Source organism: Capsicum annuum, chromosome 9 (genome assembly GCF_002878395.1).
Source record: "Capsicum annuum cultivar UCD-10X-F1 chromosome 9, UCD10Xv1.1, whole genome shotgun sequence".
In the NCBI taxonomy this organism is placed as follows: Eukaryota; Viridiplantae; Streptophyta; class Magnoliopsida; order Solanales; family Solanaceae; genus Capsicum; species Capsicum annuum.
The window spans coordinates 86,000,617-86,024,652 of record NC_061119.1 but is presented as its reverse complement, the minus strand read 5'-3'; the positions used below and the strand labels follow the sequence as shown (position 1 = coordinate 86,024,652).

The 24,036-nt window shown below is 33.8% G+C and overlaps 1 long non-coding RNA gene across 1 annotated transcript in view; it reads right to left on the bottom strand.

Moving 5' to 3' along the window:
- Positions 1 to 18,766: 18,766 nt before the first annotated feature.
- LOC124887346 overlaps positions 18,767 to 24,036 on the bottom strand; it is a 9,753-nt gene continuing 4,483 nt past the window's right edge. The window contains exon 2 of the long non-coding RNA XR_007044895.1: positions 18,767 to 20,761. This is a non-coding gene — a long non-coding RNA (uncharacterized LOC124887346). The remainder of the gene's footprint in view (positions 20,762 to 24,036) is intronic.

The following is a 24,036-nucleotide window of genomic DNA, read 5'->3' as shown; positions in this document are numbered from 1 at the left end:
GAAATGTTGGACTCCATGAGAGCTCACATAGTTTATGTCGGTTAGAAAAATCTCCCAAAAGAAAGAGTAAAAGTATAGTTTTTAGAACTAAGTGTTATGGCTCATAAGATTTATATATTATGCTTCATTATTCATGATTTATGATTTTCAGATTTTAGTTATTCAAGCTCAAGGTGAGTCATTTATGCTTGGCATGCATTATTTAAAAGTTTATATGAATATTGAGTTACTGTTTTACTTATGCATTCAGCCCCACATACTCAATATATTTCAGAAGTACTGATCCACATATATGTTTATGTGCTACATTATCTGATAATGTAGGACCTGGTGCTCAATTCCAGCAGCGTGATTGATTTCGAGCATCTCCACCTATATCCTTGCTCTTGGTGAGTCCTTATAGTTCGAGGGACCATTCTACCAGATTTGTTATTGATGATGTACTCTAGTTATTTGATTTTAGTTTGAATTGGGTCAGCTGAAGCTTGTCCCAGTATCTCTCTTATTAGAAGTATAGGCTTGTTTGACTATTTTCTATTATGGATTCAAAGTGTTGGTTTTAAGATTTTGAAGTTTAAGACTTTCAGTTAAGACCTTACATCTAGTTATTTTGAGATTGTATATGAAAATTTTATCTTTATTATTAGTTCCAAAATTGTTAAAAGGCTTAAAAGGTTAGGTCGGGGCTACTCGTAGTCTTGAGCACCATGTGACATCTAGGGTGTACTTCCAGGGTGTTACACTTAGAGATAGCTTCTTAAGCGGCTCCTAGATGGCTCAAGCAGTAGCCGATTAAGCGACCCCTTGACGGCTTAAGCGGTAGTTACATAAGCAATCATTTGATATCTTAAGTGACCATTCCTGATATTCTTATATATCTCTTTTTTTCCTTTTTTCTAGTTAGTTTTTCAAGCTTAAAACCTTCATTCACTTGTGGGAGGTTGAATTAAGTATTATATCCTTGGTTTGAAGTAGGGCTTGTGTTGGAGACATTGAGGTGACCTTTTTTCTATCATTATTCCATAAGTTTTCTCCCTAAGCCTCCACTAAATTCTCAATTTTCCCTCTTATTTTCTTTAGCTTATGGGATTATTTGGGCCCCAATGGAGACTTCACTGGTGCTTAAATTTTTAGTATGCATTTCTTATCCTTCGAGAAGCCTTGTGATGGATTTAATTTTAAAAATTCATCAATGGAACCCATGGGCCCATTGTTTACCCTATTTTTGGCTCAGAATTTTATACGGCAATATAGGTATCGTTCGACTCCTATTGACTTATAGATGTTATTTTTAGTAGATTGGACACATTTGGTGTTGATTTGAGTGAGTTGAGCTTCTAGTTGGGGCTTTGGATGGTGATAGGGCTTGTAGATCTTCATTTAGGGCAAGTTGAGATGTACCTTGATTTTTTTCAAAGTGTTTATGTGTTGATACTTGTTTGTTTGTATTTTGTGTTTCATTTAGGATTCGATGTCCCGCTTAGGTTATATGACGAGCATCTTTGCAGGTACCGAAGTTCTTTGATGGATTGTATTTAGATAAATGTCTATTCTAGATAGTTTTGCTACTAGTAAATATCTTTAGAATGGATTGCAAATGAATAACTTGGTTTTCTTGAATAATTGATAGGGACTACCTATATTATGAGCTTGTATCGGACATGATGACTTTTTAGAGGATAGTTAGGTTATTCTTAACTTATTATGAAATGGTTGAGGTTTTGTAAACACTTGGAGTATAAGTGACCTTGTAATATGGATGATCCTTATAGTATGACAAGCTAGTCTCGGGTAGATTCATGATATATTGTTATTGAGGATTGTTATTAATTTTGTGTTGCCCTTATGGGGGCCTATTGAATTTCATTGTTGACTTGAGAATTATTTATTATTGTGTTCCTGGGTTGGGGATTATGTGCATATTATTTTTTATTTGGAGAGTACCTATTATGGTGATACCTAAATGGGAGCTTGAGTTGATATGGTTGGCTATGATTGTACATCTAATTGCAATATTTGTTATTGTGTTACTGAGTAAGGGCTTGACTTGTTATCAAAGACCATATTAGTGCATTAAATTGCCTTTTATCATATTGATGATACTAAAAAAAAGGACTTTAAATGATATTATTGATGTCATGCATGACTATTTATACCAATGGTGCCCTGCAATGACTTACATCATGGAACATTATCACATTGAATTGATTGTGAGCTCACTTTTACATGTATTGATTGGATTATTATCTTCATACTGATTACTTGTTAGCATTACATTATCATTTCGTACATGCATATTCATAATACATTGGTACCACTAAGAAACACTAAATTTGAAACAAAGTAAGACACTTTTAAAAATGCCTAGATTGAAGGATGTGCCGGTCGAGTTGATTGGGACATTTTTATGAGATATTATGATAACCTTGATTTTTGAACACTAGTCGAAGAGATGGATTTTAGATTATGAAAAGTACATGGATTGCGAACCCCCCATGGGTCCTACCTGGAAGTTGCAAGCTTGATGGGTGTTTACAGAAAGTTATGAGATAACTTTCAAACCTTCATCTTTATCACTTCATTGCATTGCATCATTTACATTGTATTACCTTCCTTGGTGTGGTTTGATATTGTGTCAATATTTATTTTTGTATTGTATTGTTGTCATAGTACCTTATTTGTGATAATGTTTTTGAGCATTCATTTCACTAATTTACACTATTTTACATTATCCTATTTTGATTAGAGGATGAGGTATTATGAGATGTGGGGTATGGTTTTAGCTTGTCCAAGAGAGATAGTTGTGTATCACCCCTCTTGGTAGTATGAGATACATTCTTATATAGGCACACTCTCCTTGTTTCTATCCTATATGGTTGATTGATTATGATTGATTAAGCCTGATATATCGTATTAGTGAGTCTTCTTCATAATTAGCTATCCATGTTTGTTGGTAATTTGATTAAAAGTGTTGAATCACCTAGATCCATGTGCCTAACCTATATTTTATACATCTATTGGTCATTGGGTTGAGTTACCCTAATTAGGCTGAAGTGATGTATATACGGTATTTTAGATTGTTAGAAAGCCTTGGGTAGTTGGGGTTGTAGTTCTCGCCATCACTTTGTATTAGGGTCAATTATCGACAATGCTTGTTGAGTACATGTGGTTTCATACTCACTCTTGTTTTTTCTTTCCTTTTTTGTTTTTCTGCACCTTGTGTATGTATTGGGCCAAGTAACAGCTTATAGATTACATATTTCTTCAGTGTTGGTATTGTAGAGATCGAGGTAGTGGTTAATGGATTTCGAAACTTCTCGGATCTCTCTATTTATGCCTTATGTTTTATTCACATCTAATACATCTTAGACGATTATGATTAGTTGAATATGAATTAGAGGCTTGTACTAGTGACAACCAAACCTACTCTCTAAGACTTGAATCTCATTTATGTATATATTTGAAATTCTTCTATTTCTTTTGTTTCCACTCTTGAGTTCCCTTTTACTCTTATTCTTTGGCATGGATTAGTCTTACTTATCTGATGGGTGTGACCCATGTCATCATATGTCTATATTTGGATCGTGATTAAAAAATTATAAAACCTTTTAAAAATTCTTAATCCAATAACCCGATACCAATAAACCAATAATATTTTTATCGGTATGGTTTATTAGTTGAATCAATTTTTGTGCACCCCTAGGTTTCGCCACTTCTACCACCACTACCAACCACTGTCGTCGCTATAGTCTATCCCAACTAACAACTATCTCAACCATCACAACTAACAGCCTCTCTAACTACCACCAATACATCGTTAATCATCATGCATACATTTTAAGCCACCACAATCAATACGTCCAACTACTGACATCAGCCACTTCACATAACAACCACCACCATCACTACCAATCTCCGCCATTATGACAATCACGATAACACCAAATACTTTCATTAGCATAACTATCACCACCATCACTATTACAAACTATATCCATCATCACTAGGAAATATAATTTTTCACTTTTTTTAGTTAAATAATGAATTTTATTTTATTAAATTAATATCTTTCTAAAAATTGATTAATTAATCATTCAAATTATATATTTATAATGTTTACAGCTAAATAAGTTATACATATTCAGATGTTGAAAAACAAACAGTCTTAATCATTCAATATTTAGATCTAGAGACAACATCTTAATCATTGAGATGCGCATTCAAATTCAAACATCTTAACTTTAATAAAACAAATGCATCCTTAACCTTACTTGGTGACACTTGCTTCGAATCTAAGGTTTTCAGTAAAAAAACTCTATACTCGAGCAACTTCAACTTGCTAAAACATAGTTTCAATAGTTTACATAGTGTCTATTTGAAAAGCCACTTGGTAATTGAAATTGGTGTAATTACGAGGGTAGTAATTATCAGCCTAGTAATTACACTGTCTAGTAATTACAATGACCTACTTTTTTGCCACAATATAATTGCAATGTTATTACAAGTATATTTTTTGGTTGCACAAGTATATACACATGGTTATATTAAATTTTTAAAATAAAAGTCAAAAACTAAAATTTATATTAGACAAGTAAGGGCTTTTATAAATGATATTAAATTAAAATATTCAATATATATATATATATATATATATATATATATATATATATATTCTTTGAAAATATTTTAGTTAATAAACATATGTTCTTAACTAATATTATAAAAAACTAATGCAATTCTAGGTTCTATAGGTATTTTGCCCTTATGAAGGGTCCACCTTAAATTGTTAGTGAAGACACCCCTTCCCTTACTTATGCAATTCCAGGTTCTATAGGTATTTTTCCTCTTTATTTGCCTCCTTTACACTTTACAATATTTATTTAGGGGGATTCTAGCCCAAATGGCATATGAACTATGGTATATTATCCATGCTAGCTCAATATGTTTGTCCTTTGTTCTTAAGATCGTTCTTTTGGAGGCCAAGGTCTCCATTTGCGTTAGGGCTGGCAAGAGTGTCCCGTCCATTTAGGCGTTGTTTTTTTCTTTCAGCAGTAGTGCTCCATGTAAAGTTCCTCTGAATTTTATCTATGGAACTGGTAATTTTCTAAGGGATTCTTATGTACTGCATTACATTGGAAGTGATTATCCCAAGGGTTTTGTAGTTAAAGATGGTTCTTCTAGCCATGTTAAGCATTTTTGTTTTCTAGCCTACCAATTTAAACTGCATGGTATCAACTATAAGCTGGAAATCACTGTTGGTAGGCTTAGAATGGAAGATGGGAAAGCCTAAGTATTTACCAAATTTATGATAGGCCTTAATGTTCAGCATAGAGGAGCATTAGTATTATTAGAGGAGAAAATAACCTTACATTTAGCTAGGTTAAGTCTTTTTCCTAGATTTGTCATAGAAATCTTTGAGAGTGGCGGAAATGGTGGGGCAGCCTTAGTGACTTACTTTGGAGAACAGATTTAAGACATCGGCAAAGAAGAGATGGAAAACCTTATGACCAGAGTTGGAGATTACTTTGGAGAACAGACTCAAGTCATCGGTATAGAAGAGATGGAAAACCTTATGACCAGAGTTGGAGATGGCTATGGGATTCTAATTTTTCCCTTGTACACTTTCATTAATGATTATAGATAATCTTTTCATACACATGATAAAAATGTATGGTGACATAAGGTCACCTTATTTGATTTCTCCAGAAGGGGAAACTGAGGATATCTTGGAACCATTAATAAGGATAAAGATAGTGATATTGGAAATACAAGACATGATGAGCTAAATAAGGTTCCTAGGGAAGTGGAAAAAGTGGAGAGTATCCTTAATGAAAGTTTCATTCTAGCCTATCAAAGGCTTTCTCAAGGTATATCATAAGGATCATATGAGATTGTTTACCTTTCATCTTTTTGAAATTGGAGATGAAGTCCTGCCCTATGATTGCATTATCAGAATTTCTTTTATTTGAAAAAAAGTTGCATTGGGTAGTCCAATAATGTGAGGTATGACCGTATTAACAATGATCTTGGTAAAAATTTTATAGGCAGTGCTACACAGCCCAATGGGCCTGAAGTTTTGGATTTTTTAGGCATTAGGGCATTGGTATGAGACAAATAGAGTTTTTTCATGTCTAGATCCATAGTGTATGTTTCAAAAGCGCTCTTTCATAACGAAATGGTTTTCATCGCCTAACTCCCAAAACTTTTAAAATAAAAGCAGATGTATGGCATCAGGTCTGGGGAACTTAAGGGCCTTGAAGGATTTTATGGCTTCTATGACCTTAATATCTCTAAAGGGCATGTCAATAGAATTTAACACTCTCTTGGGAAAGATGTAGGATAGAATGACTTTCCCTAGCACTGTACCTTTTAGACTGGAAGTGGTTTGTAGTATAGAGATGGGAGTAGAAAGAGATGATATAGTCCTCAATCTCTTTTTTATCAGTAAGCCATGTGCTAGTGTCATTCATGATTACATTACTCTTGTTCCTCCTTCTTTTATTTTGAGTAGAGGTGTGAAAAAACTTGATATTAGAGTCACCCTTAGTAAGCCAGTTGATTTTAGACTTAGCTCTCAAAAAATCTTTCTCATATTTGAGGAGAATGTCATACTGATTGAGAAGGTCAGTTTCTAGATTATAGAGGAAGGTGCTATGGGGATAATTTGGTGATTTCTGAATTCTTTCCAATCTAGGCAGGATAGTTTTAATTTTGTGTGAAATATTACCAAAATTGGTAGTATTCCAGTAGCTAGCATTAAACTAAAAAGCGTTGAGGACACTGATAAAGGAAATTGAAGAAGAGAAGAAAGAGCCAACTATATTATAAAGAGAGTATTCCCACACCATATGAGCTCCATCCTAAAGGATCTCTTGGCAATAGAGGACTTATGATTACATATGTTAATTGAAAGGAGGCAGTGATCATACTTTGTTCTAGGCAAGTGTGTGACGCCGTCCTCTAGGTACATATATATCCAAGAGACATTTGTGAGACACATGTATAGTCTCTCAAATATAAGTTCACCCTATTCTTTTACCTTTTGTTGGTCCAGTAAATTTACTACTTTTAAAGCCTAAGTCTACCATTCCACATTGATTAAGGCATTGATAAAAGAGACCAGCCCTTTGCGATTAATAATGTTCCCTCAAGCTTATCCCTAGATTAAAGAATATCATTAAAATCTCCACCTATTAACCACTCCCTTGAGTAATTTTGGAAAATTCAATTGAGTTCATCCCAAAACATACATCTAGTATTGAAGTCATTACCGGAAAAAATGCTAAAAAAATCCAAAGTAATGGAGTTAGAAAGTACCTTAACCATAGCATGGATACCTAATTGAGTGATTGATATATCCTCAAACTTAAGGATATATTTCTTTCATATAACTACAATCCCACCAAACATCCCAATAACTTCAGACTGTAGTTGGGCCTCAAATCCAAGAGCTTTAGAAATCTTCTTATGATCAACTATTTGTCTCTTAGAAAACAACCATTTAGGCTTGTGGAGCTTAACAAGTGCAGTGCATTGCCTGCTAAAGTTGGCACTGTTGGCTTCCCTAATATTCTAGATTATAAAGTTTTTCATTATCATGGAGGTTTGGGCTTGATAGACACTCTTTCTTTACCCTGGATCCTTGGATTCTCTATCATCTTGGTGACTTTCAGGGTTATAACAGATAGGGTAGAATCTTTCATGCTCCTTAGTTTCATAGAGCACATCCTCACTCCCATTGGATAGTATAGAATAATAGCTTCTTTTATAGGCTTTATGAACTCTCTAAAGGAAAGAATTTTTTCTTTTATTCCTTTAAGTTGTGTAGACTTCCCTCCAAGTCCTTGTTGCACGATTTCAGAGTTTCTAGAGTAAAATATTCTACCTTTTTTGGTTTTTTCTGGTGTTTGAGGTAGAGGGGCTTGTTAAAAGGGTGTCCCCTATGAAAACCATGGAATGAATATTGGACTAATCTGTGATGCTTAGGATAGCTAAGAAGGGAATAAGGGAATAATGTTGAATGCCTGACTGAATAGCAGGTTGTAGTTATAGATTGACATTTGGTTGGGGTATCCATCTAACTGAGCTTGGAGTAGAGCTTGCATCCAGATGTGGTTTTCCAATGTCTGGATTGCATGATCTATTCCCTCTCTTATCAAGTTGGCCATATAGAGAGGTTCTTGAAAGGTGAAGAACCACTGGTTTAGTCCCTACTGTAGTATTTAGTGTTACTGAGAGATTTTAGAGTGTTATCTCTAGTTAAGACAGTGTGATATTATCTTGTGATGCTGGGGTGGTTACAAAAAATAGTGGAAAGGGTCAGTTTGCATCTCTATTGTTGTTTTTCATTTTTGGTTTCTGCTTTGTTAATAATAATGGGGAGTTGTTCTGAGAAATGCCATTTTTGGCCCTTAAATAGAGTTTGTTGGAGGAGTTAATTGACACCACCTCTATAGTCATGCCATTCATAGAGGTGTGATAGGTATCCTATGTGATTAATTAAATGTCTTGAGAAATAATCTTAGGTATCTCAATAATGGTGTTAGAGAGACTGTGAAGAGACTTAAAAGTGTGAGAGAGAGACTGCTAGCTGATTAGATGTGTGAAGTATCCCATATTGACATTTGGGACTCTAGTAGTAGGGTTTGCAGTGTGTATGAGCCTACACTTTTCCTTGCTTATCAACGTGTCCATTTCTGCAGAAACTGGTATTTTGCAATATGTCTCATCAACCTCATTAATTCTAAGCTTATGAAGGTCCACCATTGGCGGTTGTTTAGAGCTTTTTGGTTGCTCTTCTTTGGAGCTTTTATAGATCTCCAATTTCTATTTTATTTTCCATCTGTTATTTTAATTGCTTGTGTGATTTGAGTTTATAGGCAAAAAACTTACATGAACTAACAATGGAGGATTTTTTCTGGGTCACTATTTTTGTTTGCGACTTACCTTCTTGCTTTGTACTTGTATTATTTGCTTGCGTATTATGCTTTATGTTTGGGAATGCCATTGTTTTCCATATTTCATTCATAGTTTCCTTTTGTGACACTTTTACTTTTGAAGATGAGGACATTGAAAATTTTGGGGTTTGTTTGGGTGGAGCATTACAATTACATAGTCTATGTCCAATCTAACCACAACTTACATAGAGTGTACCATCACTTTCGCAAAACCACCTATTAAACATGGCTAGCAATTATCACCGTCTTTTTAACAAGGGCATTCATTGGGATTTGGATACATATTTTAGTATACCTACCTCGTAGAGTACATGAAGAGAACGTGAATTTTTGGTGAAGCACCTAATTTCCTCCCCACTCTCTCCAAAATCCCCTTATCATAGTATTCTATTGGGAGATGAGGTAGGCGTACCCAAATTGCAGTGTGTGTGAGTGTGGAATATTTTGGTGCAAAATTTTATACTCATCTCTTAATAGATAGGAAGCCTCCAAGTATGTGTTGCAATCTATTTTTGAAACTAATTAAAACGTTCCATAACTTCGTGGCAAAAAAAGTCTGTATGACTTTATTTTGAAAAAATAATTTAGAAATCGCCACTTAATTTTAGAAAAATTAAGAAACCATTTAAAAGGTGATTTTGAAAGAAAACCTTTTAAAAATAACAAGAGTATATGTAAGGACTCAAGTAAATTCGAAGAAGGTGTTAGACACTTTCAAAAATCCAAAAGGTGTGGTTTCCGACGGATTAAACCTATTTGGCTAAACTTGAAAAAATTTCTTAAGTTATAAAAATCTTCAATTTATTTTATAAAAATCTTAAATTTATTTGAAAATCTTTTTTTTTAATAAATAGAATTTATTTGATACATAGCCATTTAATTTATTCTAAGAGATAAAATAATTAAACATTAAAGTTTAAAAATAACTCTAATTTGAACAATTTTAATAATTTTTTCTCGATTAAAATTTTGGGCTAAATAGTTAACTAAATTTCTTAAACATGGATTTAAGCTATTTAATAGCCGTGATAAATAAATCCTCAAGTTATTTTATAAGCTTAAGTTTGCCTAAATGAGGAATTAAAAAAAAATTAAATAACCAAATAAAATGAATAATTTTAACATAAACTTGTTTTCCAAAGATTCATTTAGATTAATTAAATTAAACTACAAGCAAATAATCAAATCAATTACAAGAAAATAAAGGAAGAAAAGTAGAGATTTCGGCCTCTTTCTGGTCCATTTCAAATCTGTCCAATTCTTCGGCTTGCAAGGTTATGGACATTAAGTCCATTTTCAGCCCCTCATATCAAATGTATATCAGAACCCTTCATCCTTGCATTTTTTGTATACCGCTGCATATGCATTGTATATCAACGTACTTTTGTCTCCCGACTATATATTTGCTTCCATTCCTCAATTCCTGTCATATATGCTATGTATATTACTGTATATCCATGTATAAAACTTTGTTTTCTTAAAAAAAAGTCCATTTGGACTACTTTGGAGCTACTCGAAATGATACGGGCCTTCTTGGCCCATTGCGTAAATGCAAAAGACATAAAGTCCACTGGGAGACGGACAAATTTACACATGCAAAGAAAAAAATTAGTAGATGCTAAAAGGGAGATTCAAATAAGTCCCAACACTTAGAGCATGTTGGGATCAAGAAAAATAGTAAACATATCAAAATAAATTATCTCTTTATTCAAAGTAAGCCAACACGAATAGTTTATGGGCATCACAAATAATTTTTTCAGACTATGTTCAATCTGGTAAAACTTTGTCACAAAACTCAAAGGGAGAAAAAAATTTAACAGGCAGGAAAAAAATTGACTTAATCAACTAATCAGCAACACTAGAATAGCAAAGGTGGTAAACACAAAAAGGACATGAAAATGTTGATTTAGGAAATAGTCAAACAGGGCCATTTTAAATTTTTTTGGCCAAATTAAAAATTCATTAGTCAATTGAATTGCAATCATGGCCATTTTGATTTTAATTTCAATCAAATTTAATAATTTTGGCTAAATTCAACCGCGATTCGATACGAATTATAAATCAATTTAATCTCAAGTTTCTCAATTTAAAAAAATCAAACAAATATTTTCCAAGTAAATTTTTGTAAATAAATTATATTTGAGTCAAGATTTTACGCATTTGAATTCATTTTTGAGATAAACCTTGATTAAAATCTAATTTTTAGTAAAATAATTATTTAAGTAGAAAAATTATACGATCTCATATATATGAATACGAATATAAATAATCTCTACTGAAAATGACAAAATTACTTGGATAGATATTTTGAAAAGTTTTATTATTAGATAAAATAAATGTTATACTTTTATTTAAAATCAAAGAAACTCAAAATTAATTTAATCGTGGAGGGCAAAAGGGATGTGACTGTCCCCTCTCTTTGGGTAGGGTGGATGCAAGTAACTTTGGGAAAGGAGAGTTTGACGTTCCTAATTTTTGTTCGACCACAAATTCATTTCTCGAAAGGAGTTAGACTTTTGCATGAATTTTAAAGAGTTATGACCGGACCCTGATATTGGGTTTCCTACATATTTTGGGTTGCGTGAGAATTTAGATCACTTGTAGTTCATAAAACTTGATTTTTAAGCATAATTTTCAAAGAGTTCACAAGATATCTCAATTTTTGAATTTTGGTAAAACCATAAAGTTGGGGAATAAGAGGATTTGGAGGAAGTTGGAATACAGTCGAGTTTTTAGGAAAGAGCCCAACCTACATATCCCTAGACTTAGGGAATCAAACTGCATGTAGTTGGAATTGATTGATAGAAAAGATACTCTTTTATTTTAGACGACCTTTGGTTCGTAATGAGTGACAAATACATCGAGTTATCAAAAAGAGGCTTTTATTTATCTAAATTATGAATATGAGTTCTCTTACAGCCGCAACTGACAGCTACATGGACATAATTTTCAAAGCTCTAGGTAAGTTGTCACCCGAATTTCAAAAAAGAGAAAAATTACCTCTAGAGTGAGTTTCGAAATGCCCCAAAATTGAAACTGAAACTGAAATATCCTAAAATACCCACATTCTTTCTAATAGAGGTGTGGTTTGATGGTGGTAGAATTCGTCCTTTAGCTCGCATCGAAAGAGTTTGACATTCCTCTTCAGACTAATCCTAGTTCGTTGCTAAGAAAAAGTTCCATATTGCGCTATGTTTTTTTTGGAGTGTCCACGCCTGTGATTTTGATTTGAGAATTTCATCCTTTCGGATGCTCTCGACAATATCTCAAACAAAATGGTTAGTTGTAAATATAGCATGACACAAATATAATTTGGTACAAATCCATTTGAACGTGTTGTGCTGAGATAGTTGATGAACTAATTTGTATAACCTGTTTTAAAAATATCGTGCCATTTTGAATGGGGTGACAACCCAACATGTACTAGCAAAAGACGAATGACCTATCTTGAATATGTTGTTCCACTTTGAATGGGGTGATGACCCAAGGTATATTATCGAACGATGAATGTCCTATCTTGAATATATTTATGCCACGTTGAATAGGGTAATGACCCAACGTGTCTCATTGAAAGGCAGATGACCTATCTTAACTGTTTTTGTTCCACATTGAATAGGGTGATGGCCCGATGTGTCTTATTAAAAAGCAGACGACCTATCTCAAATGTTTTTGTGCCACATTAAATGGGGTAACGAGCCAACATATCTTATTAAAAGACGGATGACCTATCTTAAATATTTTATGCCACATTGAATGGGGATACATCCGAACGTGTCTCATTAAAAAGAAAACGACCTATCTTGAATGTTTTGTGCCACTTTGAATAGGGTGACGGGCCAACATATCTCATTGAAAGACAGACAATCTATCTTGAATGTAACATGCCACTTTGAAAGGGGTGACGGAACAACGTGTCTTATTGAAAGGCGGACGACCTATCTTGAATGTATCATGCTAATTTGACTGGGGTGATGGCCCAACATGCCTCAATGAAAGGCAGACGACCTATCTTGAATGTTTTTGTGCCACATTGAATAGAGTGATGGCCCAACGTGTCCTATTGAATGGCAGATGACCTATCCTAAATATTTTATGCCACATTGAATGGGGAGATGGCCCAACGTGTCTCATTGAAAGGCAGACGATCTATCTTAAATATTTTATGCCACTTTAAATGGGGTGACAGTCCAACATATCTCATTGAAAGACGAACAATCTATCTTAAATGTAACGTGCCACTTTGAACCGGGTGATGTCCCAACGTGTCTCATTAAAAGGCCGATGACCTAATTTCCTCCCCACTCTCTCCAAATACCCTTATCAAGTAAATTCGAAGAAGGTGTTACACTTTCGAAAATTCAAAAGGTGTGGTTTCCGACAGATTAAACCTATTTGGCTAAACTTGAAAAAATTTCTTAAGTTATAAAAATCTTCAATTTATTTTATAAAAATCTTAAATTTATTTGAAAACCTTTTTTTTTAATAAATAGAATTTATTTGATACATAACCATTTAATTTAGTCTAAGAGATAAAATAATTAAACATTAAAGTTTCAAAATAACTCTAATTTGAACAATTTTAATAATTTTTTTCGGATTAAAATTTTGGGCTAAATAGTTAACTCAATTTTTTAAACATGGATTTAAGCTATTTAACAGCCGTGATAAATAAATCCTCAAGTTATTTTATAAGGTTAAGTTTGCCTAAATGAGGAATTAAAAAAAAATAAATAACCAAATAAAATGAATAATTTTAACATAAACTTGTTTTCCAAAGATTCATTTAGATTAATTAAACTAAACTACAAGTAAATAATCAAATCAGTTACAAGAAAATAAAGGAAGAAAAGTAGAGATTTCGACCTCTTTCGGGTCCATTTCAAATCTGTCCAATTCTTCGGCTTGCAAGGTTATTGACATTAAGTCCATTTTCAGCCCCTTATATCAAATGTATATCAGAAACCTTCATCCTAGCATTTTTTGTATACCGCTGCGTATGCATTGTATATCAACATATTTTTGTCTCCCGACTGTATATTTACTTCCATTCCTCAATTCCTGTCGTATATGCTATGTATATTACTGTATATCCATGTATAAAACTTTGTTTTCTTAAAAAACAGTCCATTTGAACTACTTTGGAGCTTGGACTTGAAATGATACGGGCCTTCATAGCCCATTGCATAAATGCAAAAGACATAGAGTCCATTGGGAGACAGAAAAATTTACACATGCATAGAAAAAATCATATGAATCCGTACGGAGAGATGGAGATGTGTGGGAAAAAGGGAAAAGAATCGGGACTTTGGGTTGATGTTGGTTTTTTTGGGTTGTTGTTGTATGCATTGCCGGATTTGATAGTGTTGTCGATGTTGGTTGTTGTTTTGTTAGGTGTTTAATCGGGTTGCTACATTTGTCTTTTAATCAGGTAAGGGGAAGGGAAAAGGGAATATGGGTCGAGGCTGGGTCGGTTTGGGATTTGGATATTGGGATAGACTAGCTGATGTGTTCTTTGGGCTAGGCTGGCTGGGATTTTGGGTTGGTGGCCCAATTTAAAAATGGGAAAGGGGTTGCGGGGTTAAAAAAGAGGATTTTGGGGTCATTAAAAAGATAACCCCAATTAGATTAAAACTTAGCCAATTTTATTTAATTTTTGGCCAAATTAAAAATTCATTAGTCAATTGAATTGCAATCGTGGCCATTTTGATTTTAATTTCAGTCAAATTTAATAATTTTGGCTAAATTCAACCGCGATTCGATACGAATTATAAATCAATTTAATCTCAAGTTTCTCAATTTAAAAAAATCAAACAAATATTTTCCAAGTAAACTTTTGTAAATAAATTATATTTCAGTCAAGATTTTACACATTTGAATTCATTTTTGAGATAAACCTTGATTAAAATCTAATTTTTAGTAAAATAATTATTTAAGTAGAAAAATTATACGATCTCATATATATATGAATACGAATATATATATAATCTCTACTTAAAATGAAAAAATTACCTGGATAGATATTTTGAAAATTTTTGTTATTAGACAAAATAAATGTTATACTTTTATTTAAAATCAAAGAAACTCAAAATTAATTTAATCGTGGAGGGCAAAAGGGATGCGACTGTCCCCTCTCTTTGGGTAGGGTGGATGCAAATAACTTTGGGAAAAGGGGAGTTTGACGTTCCTAATTTTTGTTCGACCACAAATTCATTTCTCGAAAGGAGTTATACTTTTGCATGAATTTTAAAGAGTTATGGCTAGACCCTGATATCGGGTTTCCTACATATTTTGGGTTGCGTGACAATTTAGATCACTTGTAGTTCATAAAACTTGATTTTTAAGCATAATTTTCAAAGAGTTCACAAGATATCTCAATTTTTGAATTTTGGTAAATCCATAAAGTTGGGGAATAAGAGGATTTGCGGGAAGTTGAAATACAGTCGAGTTTTTAGGAAAGAGCCCAACCTACATATCCCTAGACTTAGGGAATCAGACTGCATGTAGTTTGACTCGATTGGTAGAAAAGATACTCTTTTATTTTAGATGACCTTTGGTTCGAAATGAGTGACAAATACATCGAGTTATCGAAAAGAGGCTTGTATTTATCTAAACTATGAATATGAGTCCTCTTACAGCCGCAACTGACAGCTACATGGACATAATTTTCAAAGTTCTAGGTATGTTGTCACCCGAATTTCAAAAAAGAGAAAAGTTACCTTTGGAGTGAGTTTCGAAATGCCCCAAAAGTGAAACTGAAACTGAAAATATCCTAAAATACCCACATGCTTTCTAATAGGGGTGTGGTTTGATGGTGGTAGAATTCGTCCTTTAGCTCGCATCCAAAGAGTTTGACATTCCTCTTCAGACTATATCCTAGTTCGTTGCTAAGAAAAAGTTCCACATTGCGCTACATCTTTTTTGGAGTGTCCACGCCTGTGATTTTGATTTGAGAATTTCATCGTTTCGGATGCTCTCAACAATATCTCAAACAAAGTGGTTAGTTGTAAATATAGCATGACACAAATATAATTTGGTACAAATCCATTTGAACGTGTTATGCTGAGATAGTTGATGAACCAATTTGCATAACCTGTTTTAAAAATATCGTGCCATTTTAAATAGGGTGACAACCCAACGTGTACTAGTAAAAGACGAATGACCTATCTTGAATATGTTGTTCCACTTTGAATGGGTTGACGACCCAATGTATATTATCGAACGATGGATGACCTATCTTGAATATGTTTTATGCCACATTGAATAGGGTAACGGCCCAACGTGTCTCATTGAAAGGCGATGGCCTATCTTGACTGTTTTTGTTCCACATTGAATGGGGTGATGGCCCGATGTGTCTTATTAAAAAGCAGACGACCTATCTTAAATGTTTTTGTGCCACATTGAATGGGGTAACGACCCAACATATCTTATTAAAAGACGGATGACCTATCTTAAATATTTTATTCTACACTGAACGAGGAGACATCCCAACGTGTCTCATTAAAAGAAAAACGACCTAGAATGTTTTGAGCCACTTTGAACAGGGTGACGAGCCAACATATCTCATTGAAAGGCGGACGATCTATCTTGAATGTAATGTGCCACTTTGAATGGGGTGACGGACCAACGTGTCTCATTGAAAGGCGGACGACCTATCTTGAATGTATCATGCCACTTTGACTGGGGTGACGGCCCAACGTGCCTCAATGAAAGGCAGACGATCTATCTTGAATGTTTTTGTGCCACATTGAATGGAGTGATGGCCCAACGTGTCCTATTAAATGGAAGATGACCTATCCTAAATATTTTATGCCACATTGAATGGGGAGATGGCCCAACATGTCTCATTGAAAGGCAGACGACCTATCTTAAATGTTTTGTGCCACTTTCAATGGGGTGACAGCCTAACGTATCTCATTGAAAGGCGGACAATCTATCTGAAATGTAACGTACCACTTTGAACCGGGTGATGTCCCAACGTGTCTCATTAAAAGGTTGACGACCTATCTTGAATGTAGCTTGCCACTTTGAATGGGGTGATGACCCAATGTTTCACATTAAAAGGTGGATAACCTATCATGAATGTAAGCAACTTTGAATGGGGTGACGGCCCAACGTATCTTATTAAAAGACGAGTGACCTATCTTAAATATAACGTTCAACTTTGAATGGGGTGACAGTCCAACGTGTCTCATTGAAAGACGAACAACCAATCTCGAATATAATGTGCCACTTTGAATGGGGTGACGGCCCAACATGTCTTATTGAAAGGTGGATGCCCTATCTTGAATGTAATGTGTCACTTTGAATGGGGTGATATACCTACGTGTTTTATTGAAAAAACGGACGATCTATCTTGAATGTAATGTGCCACTTAGAACGGTACGATGGCCCAACATGTCTTATTGAAAGACGACGACCTGTCTTGACTGTAACATGTCACTTTGAATGGGGTGATGGTCCAACATGTCTACTAATCACCTTCACTAAACTTATTAGTAGCAAATGCAATAAAAGGGAAAATGTGCGAACCTTATTTTAACATGCCACACTGAAGAAGGTGACAATCCATAATATAGTAACATATCACGTTGAAAGAGAAAATAGTCCATAAAATAATTTGTCACTCTAAAGGAGGTGACAATCTATAACATAATAATATGTCACTATGAAGGCAGAGACGGATCTAGGATTTAAAGAATGTGGGTTTTCGTGTTAGATAAAAATAAAATCAAATAGTAACTTAAGGGATTTGAACTCACAACCAAGAGGTCAATAAAACATTTACTAGTCCCTCTACTCTAATAAACCAACAATACACTTTTTTTATGGGTTCCCAATTTATAATTCATATATATTTACTAGATATCTCTATGTCAATACTAGATCCACACGAATGTTACTGAGTTCCGAAAACCCCCTCCCAGGCCCCTTGATCCACCCCTGTCTGAAGGAGGTGGTCCATAACATAGTAAAATATCACTCTGAAGGAGGTGATGATCCATATAATAATATGTCACTCTAAAAGAGATGACAATCCATAACATAATAATGTGTCACTCTAAAGGAGGTGAAAGTTTATAACATAATAACATGTCACTCTGAAGGAGGTGACGGTCCATAACATAATAACATGTCACTTTGAAGGAGGTGATGATCCATATAATAATGTGTCACTCAAAAGGATGTAACTATCCATAACATAATAACATGTCATGTTGAACGAGATAATGGTCCATATCATGATAATATGTCACTCTGAAGGAGGTGACGGTCCATAACATAATAACATATCATGCCGAAGAAGGTGATAATCCATATAATAAGGCATCACTCTAAAGAAGGTGAAAATCCATAACATAATAACGCGTCACTCTAGAGGAAGTGGCAGTGTATAACATAATAACATGCCACTCTGAAGGAGGTGACGACCCAATCATAATAACATATCACTCTAAAGGTGGTGACGGTCCATAACATAATTAACTTGCCTCTATGAATGAGGTAACGGTCCATAACATAGTAACATGTCACTCTAATGGAGGTGATGATCCATATAATAATGCATCACTCTGAAGAAGGTGACAATCCATAATGTAATAACATGTCATTCTATAGGAGGTGACAGTCTATAACATAATAACATATCACGTTGAAGAAAGTGACAGTCCATAACATAATGATATGTCGGTCTGATAGATGTGACGGTCCTTAACATAATAAAATATCACACTGAAGTCCATAACATAATGATATATTACTCTACGGGAGGTGACAGTTCATAACATAATAACATATCACAGTGAAGAGGGTGACAATTCATAACATAATTATATGTCACTTTGAGGGAGGTGTCAATCCATAACAAAATAACATATTATACTGAAGGAGGTGACAATCCATAAAATAATGATATGTCACTCTGGGGGAGGTGACAATCCATAACATAATAACATATTATGTTGAAAGAGGTGACAATCTATAACATAATGATATGTCACTTTCATAACATAATAACATATCACGCTGAAGTAGGTGACAATACATAACTAATGATGTACCACTCTGAGGGAGGTGATAGTCCATAACAAGATAACATATCATGATGAAGGATGTGACAATCCATAACGTAATGATATGTCACTCTAAGAGAGGTGACGATCGATAACAAAATAACGTATCATGCTGAACGAGGTGATAGTCCACAACATAATAACATGTCACTCTGAAGGAGGTGGTAATCCATAATATAGTAATGTATTACTCTGAAGGAAGTGATGATCCATAACATAATAATATGTCACTCTAAAGGAGGTGAAGGACTTACCACTCTGAAGGGTGCGACGATCCATAAAATAGCGACATGTCACTCTAAAGAAGGTGATAATCCATATAATAATGTGTCACTCTGAAGGAGGTGACAATCCATAACATAATAAAGTATCACTCTAAAGGAGATGATATTCTATAAAATAATAATATATCACGCTGAAGGAGGTGACAATCCATAACATAATGATATGTCACTTTGAGGGATGTGACGGTCCATAACATAATAACATGTCATGCTGAAGGAGGTGACAATCTATAACATAATGATATGTCAGTCTTAGAGAGGTGACAATTCATAACATATCATGCTGAAGGAGGTGACATTCCATAACATAATGATATGTCACACTAAGGGAGGTGGCGGTTTATAATATAATAACAGAATCGCACTGAGCGAGGCGACAATCCATAACATAATTATATGTCACTCTGAGGGAGGTGACAGACCATAGCAAAATAACATATCTTGCTGAAAGAGGTGATGATCTATAACATAATGATATGTCATTCTGAGGGAGGTGACTGCCCATAACATAATAACATATCACGCTGAATGAGGTGACAATCCATAACATAATGATAGATCACTATGAGGGAGGTAACAGTCTATAACATAATAACATATAACATTGAAGGTGGTGACAATCCATAACATAATGATATGTCATTCCGAGGGAGGTGACGATCCATAGCAAAATAACATATCACGTTGAAGAAAGTGACAACCCATAACATAATGATATGTCACTCTGAGAGAGGTGGCGGTCCATAACAAAATAACATATCATGCCGAAGGAGGTGATAGTCCACAATATAATAACTTGTCACTCTGAAGGAGGTGATGATCCATAATATAATAGCGCATTACTGTGAAGGAGGTGATGATCCATAGCATAATAATGTCACTCTAAAAAATATGATATCCATATAGTGTATCACTCTGAAGGAGGTGATGATCTATATAGTGTATCATTTTGAAGGAGGTGATGATCCATAACATAATAACATGGCATCTCAAATAAAGTAATGGTCCAACACATCCTCTTAAAAAGGTAGAAAATCCACATATAATAAGATGTGTTCTTCTAAAAGAGGGATGGCCCAAATATAATAGGATGTGTCACCTCGAATGAAGTGGCAATTTGGTATGTCCTTTTGAAAGAGTGGATGACCTAAATATAATAAGATGTGTCACCTCGAATGAAATGATGATTCCGTATGTCCTCTTGAAAAGGTGGATGACCCAAATATAATAAAATGTGTCACCTCAAATGGGGTGATAATCCGGTAGGTTTTCTTGGAGGATAGAAAACCCTAATATATAAACAAAGATAGAAGTTGACTTATTGAACTTCAGCCCTTGAATCGGTAATCCTTAAAAGGACTTGTACATGTCCTGATCTTTTGGATTGAATCCTCAAAGTTTGAGAGGATTATTTTGTGTTATTTCATAGAGGCAGTCTTGCATATGTCACCTGCATAACTCAAACAACACTTATTAATAATCAAAAGAAATTGTTGTAACTAAGCCAGGAGTGTAACAGAAGATAAACTTTAAAGATAAATTTGTTTGATTCATTATTATTTAGAGATAGTGATTTGCATAATATCTCTATATCTTAGTTGCTATGTCTGATTAATTCCCTGTAAAATCAAAGAAAATGTTAGAGATCATAGCGAAGCAACAGAAACATAAATCAAGAGGAAAAGGGAGAAGAAAAGTTGTCTAGATTATTATGGCGAGGCCACGGTGGATCTGGTAATCCCTTTTGTCATGCTCAACATTGTCAGCTTTGTGACTTCCTGCATCTAAATAAAAATTCTTTGTTTTTAGAGACTGACATTGTTGGTTTTGCCTTGATATCCTCATGCTCCTTGGTGATCATTGATTTGCAAGCTTTTTGATCTTGAAATGCATTTCTTGTGAAATTTTTTAGGATCTTCATCAAAAATTCTGCCCCAGTCTATAACATAGAAACTCTTGAACTTTCTTATAACTTATGACATTGTTTAGTATAGAATTTTTGATATCTTATCAAAAATTTTTCCTCAGTCTAAAATGCAAAGTGCTTGAGTTATTTCTAATGTAGCGTAACTTGAAATTTAAGAACTTCTCAAAAATAATGTTCTAATTTCATCTTCAACGTCTGCTGTTCAACTTTTTAGCAAATGTCAAGTTTTGTGAAACTTTTGAGACCTTCTAAAAAATTTCTTCCCAAGTAACATGCTTCAATGTCATCTCCATGTATCTTGGAAAAGATCCTCTCAAAAATTCTGCCCTTGTTTTTATGGAAATCTTACGGGGAATATTACCGAATTGATGTGATGCCCACGTATTCCGTTGAGGTTGGAATAAGGTCAAACATATCTCTAATATATAATGAAAAAAAAAATTACTAAGAGGTTGACTGAAGCCGATATAGGCCACCCACCAACATATCCCATTCTTGAAAATTCAGGTCAAATGTAATTCGTATTTTTTCGACTGATGATGTCAATGATTATTTTACTTTAAGTCTTTGTAAAGTGGGAAAGTTTGATTACCAACACAAATCAATCTCTCTCTAAAAAGAAAGAAAAATACTTCAAAAGGTAAAAAAGTTAGTTCATGAATCGTAATAATTTACCAAAGTAATATATGAAACCAATGACATATATTTGACTCGAAATAGACTAGTCTAGAATTCGAAGAATAGCGCACCTTGAGAAAATGACTGAATGATCAGAGTTTTGACAATTTAACGGATTTTGGATTTATGGGTAAAATGGCATTTCGAATAGAATGAACTAAGTGATTTGAAGAAATTTAGTGTTTACGAATAAACATCCTAGAGGCTTATTGGGAAAGCTCTTTTGAAGCAACATAGTCTTTCCATAAATAGAATATCCGAATAATTCTAGCCATAATTAAGTGCAAAAAAAATAATTTGTAAGAGCAATGTGGTCAATGTAAATTGGACAATGACCTAATGAATTTTTGAGAAACTTCGATGAATTGAAAGGACTTTATCGATGGACTTTTATAGATGTTTTAGGAGGATTATAATTTTTAGTCTTATAGGCCTATCAATGCTCTAAGACATCGAGATAGAATAATGGACTAGCCTTGTTTAAAGCCAAACATATGTTATTTAAACAAACAAATCAAGCAAATATAGACAAAGAAAAATAATGACACACTTTTGCAGATAAACAAATTTTAACGTGTCCTAGTATACATAACACCTTTCAAGCCAAAGGTAAGCCTAATGTTTGCAGGATATGCATGTCGTTGGTAAGACGTTCCATTGCTCCAAAAATGTTATAAAAATTTCTGAGATAGGACAAATGGGGATACAAATAAGGAAAAGGGGAAATAAATGATATTAGTCCCACGTAGAGGAGCAAACCTAAACTAAACCTCTCTGGAAGTCATTCGATCTTGAACTTCTTGAAATGTCTGAATGACTTTTTGATGAAGATATTCGCTATATTTCAATAAAAGAAACTACATAAATAAAGTCCTCAAACCCAAGGAACAATGATTCGTACAATTCGAGAATATATCCTTCAATTTAAACACATAAGGGATGATTGACTGTTATTGACTTTTGGTCAATAGACGTAGGGTAGGTTTCTCTAATGAACCCAATACCCCCTCAAGTATTGGATCGTCCTAGGCTTATGCCTAAAAAGAGTTTGGATTTCTCTCTATACTAGATATCTAAAGTGGGCTTTGACCATGTTCTCAAGTGGACAACTCGGATTTGAAAATACAAACAGTCATCAAATGCCTAACGTGCCAGTAAACTGTTGTATTTCCAACACTTGTATTTGGAATTGATCAATAGAGGCCACGACAATTGTGAAATCTCAAATAGTTTGATAATTAAATGTGGAAGTATGCCATGAATGAAACAGTGAATAATTGTAAAAATCGAAACACATAATTGCAAAAGTAACAATTAATACAAATATTAGCCAAACACATAAAATTCTTATGGTTAGGACCTAGATGAATCTCCAACAGAGTCGTCATTCTGTTACGATCCGTTTTCAAAACTAGTTAAAAATGTTTCTTAACTTCATGGCAAAAAAAGGAATTTGTATGATTTTATTTTGAAAAAATAATTTAGAGTTGCCACTTAATTTTAGAAAAATTAATAAACCATTTAAAATGGTTTTTGAAAGAAAACCTTTTAAAAATAACCATAGTCTAGGTAAGGGCTCAAGTAAATTCGAAAGAAGCTGTTAGGCACTTTTGAAAATCCACAAAGTGTGGTTCCCAGCGGATTAAACCTATTTGGCTAAACATGAAAAAAAAAATTCTTAAGTTGTAAAAAAATCTTCAATTTATTTTAGGAAAACCATAAATTTACTTGGAAATCTAATTTTAATAATAGAATTTATTTGATACTAATCCATTTAATTTAGGGATAACTGCATGGCTTAGCAAATATAGACTTCTAATTACCATATTTAATGTAAGTTTCAATTAATTACAATCAATAGTCCCCCTTGCCTATTAATTATCCTTAATTACAATTTATAGCCTCTCTCATGTATTTTCTCTCTTTCTCTATTTTCTATTACTCTTCTTTTTTCCTTTTTCAATTTTTTTCTTCATTTTTTCTTTTTTCTTTTGTTTTCTCTTTTTCTTTTTTCATTTTTCTTTTTTTCCTTTTCCTTTTTTTTCCTTTTCATTTTTTCTCCTTTTTTTCCCTTTTTGTATTTTTTCTCAATTTTCTATTACTCTCCTTTTTTTTTTTTT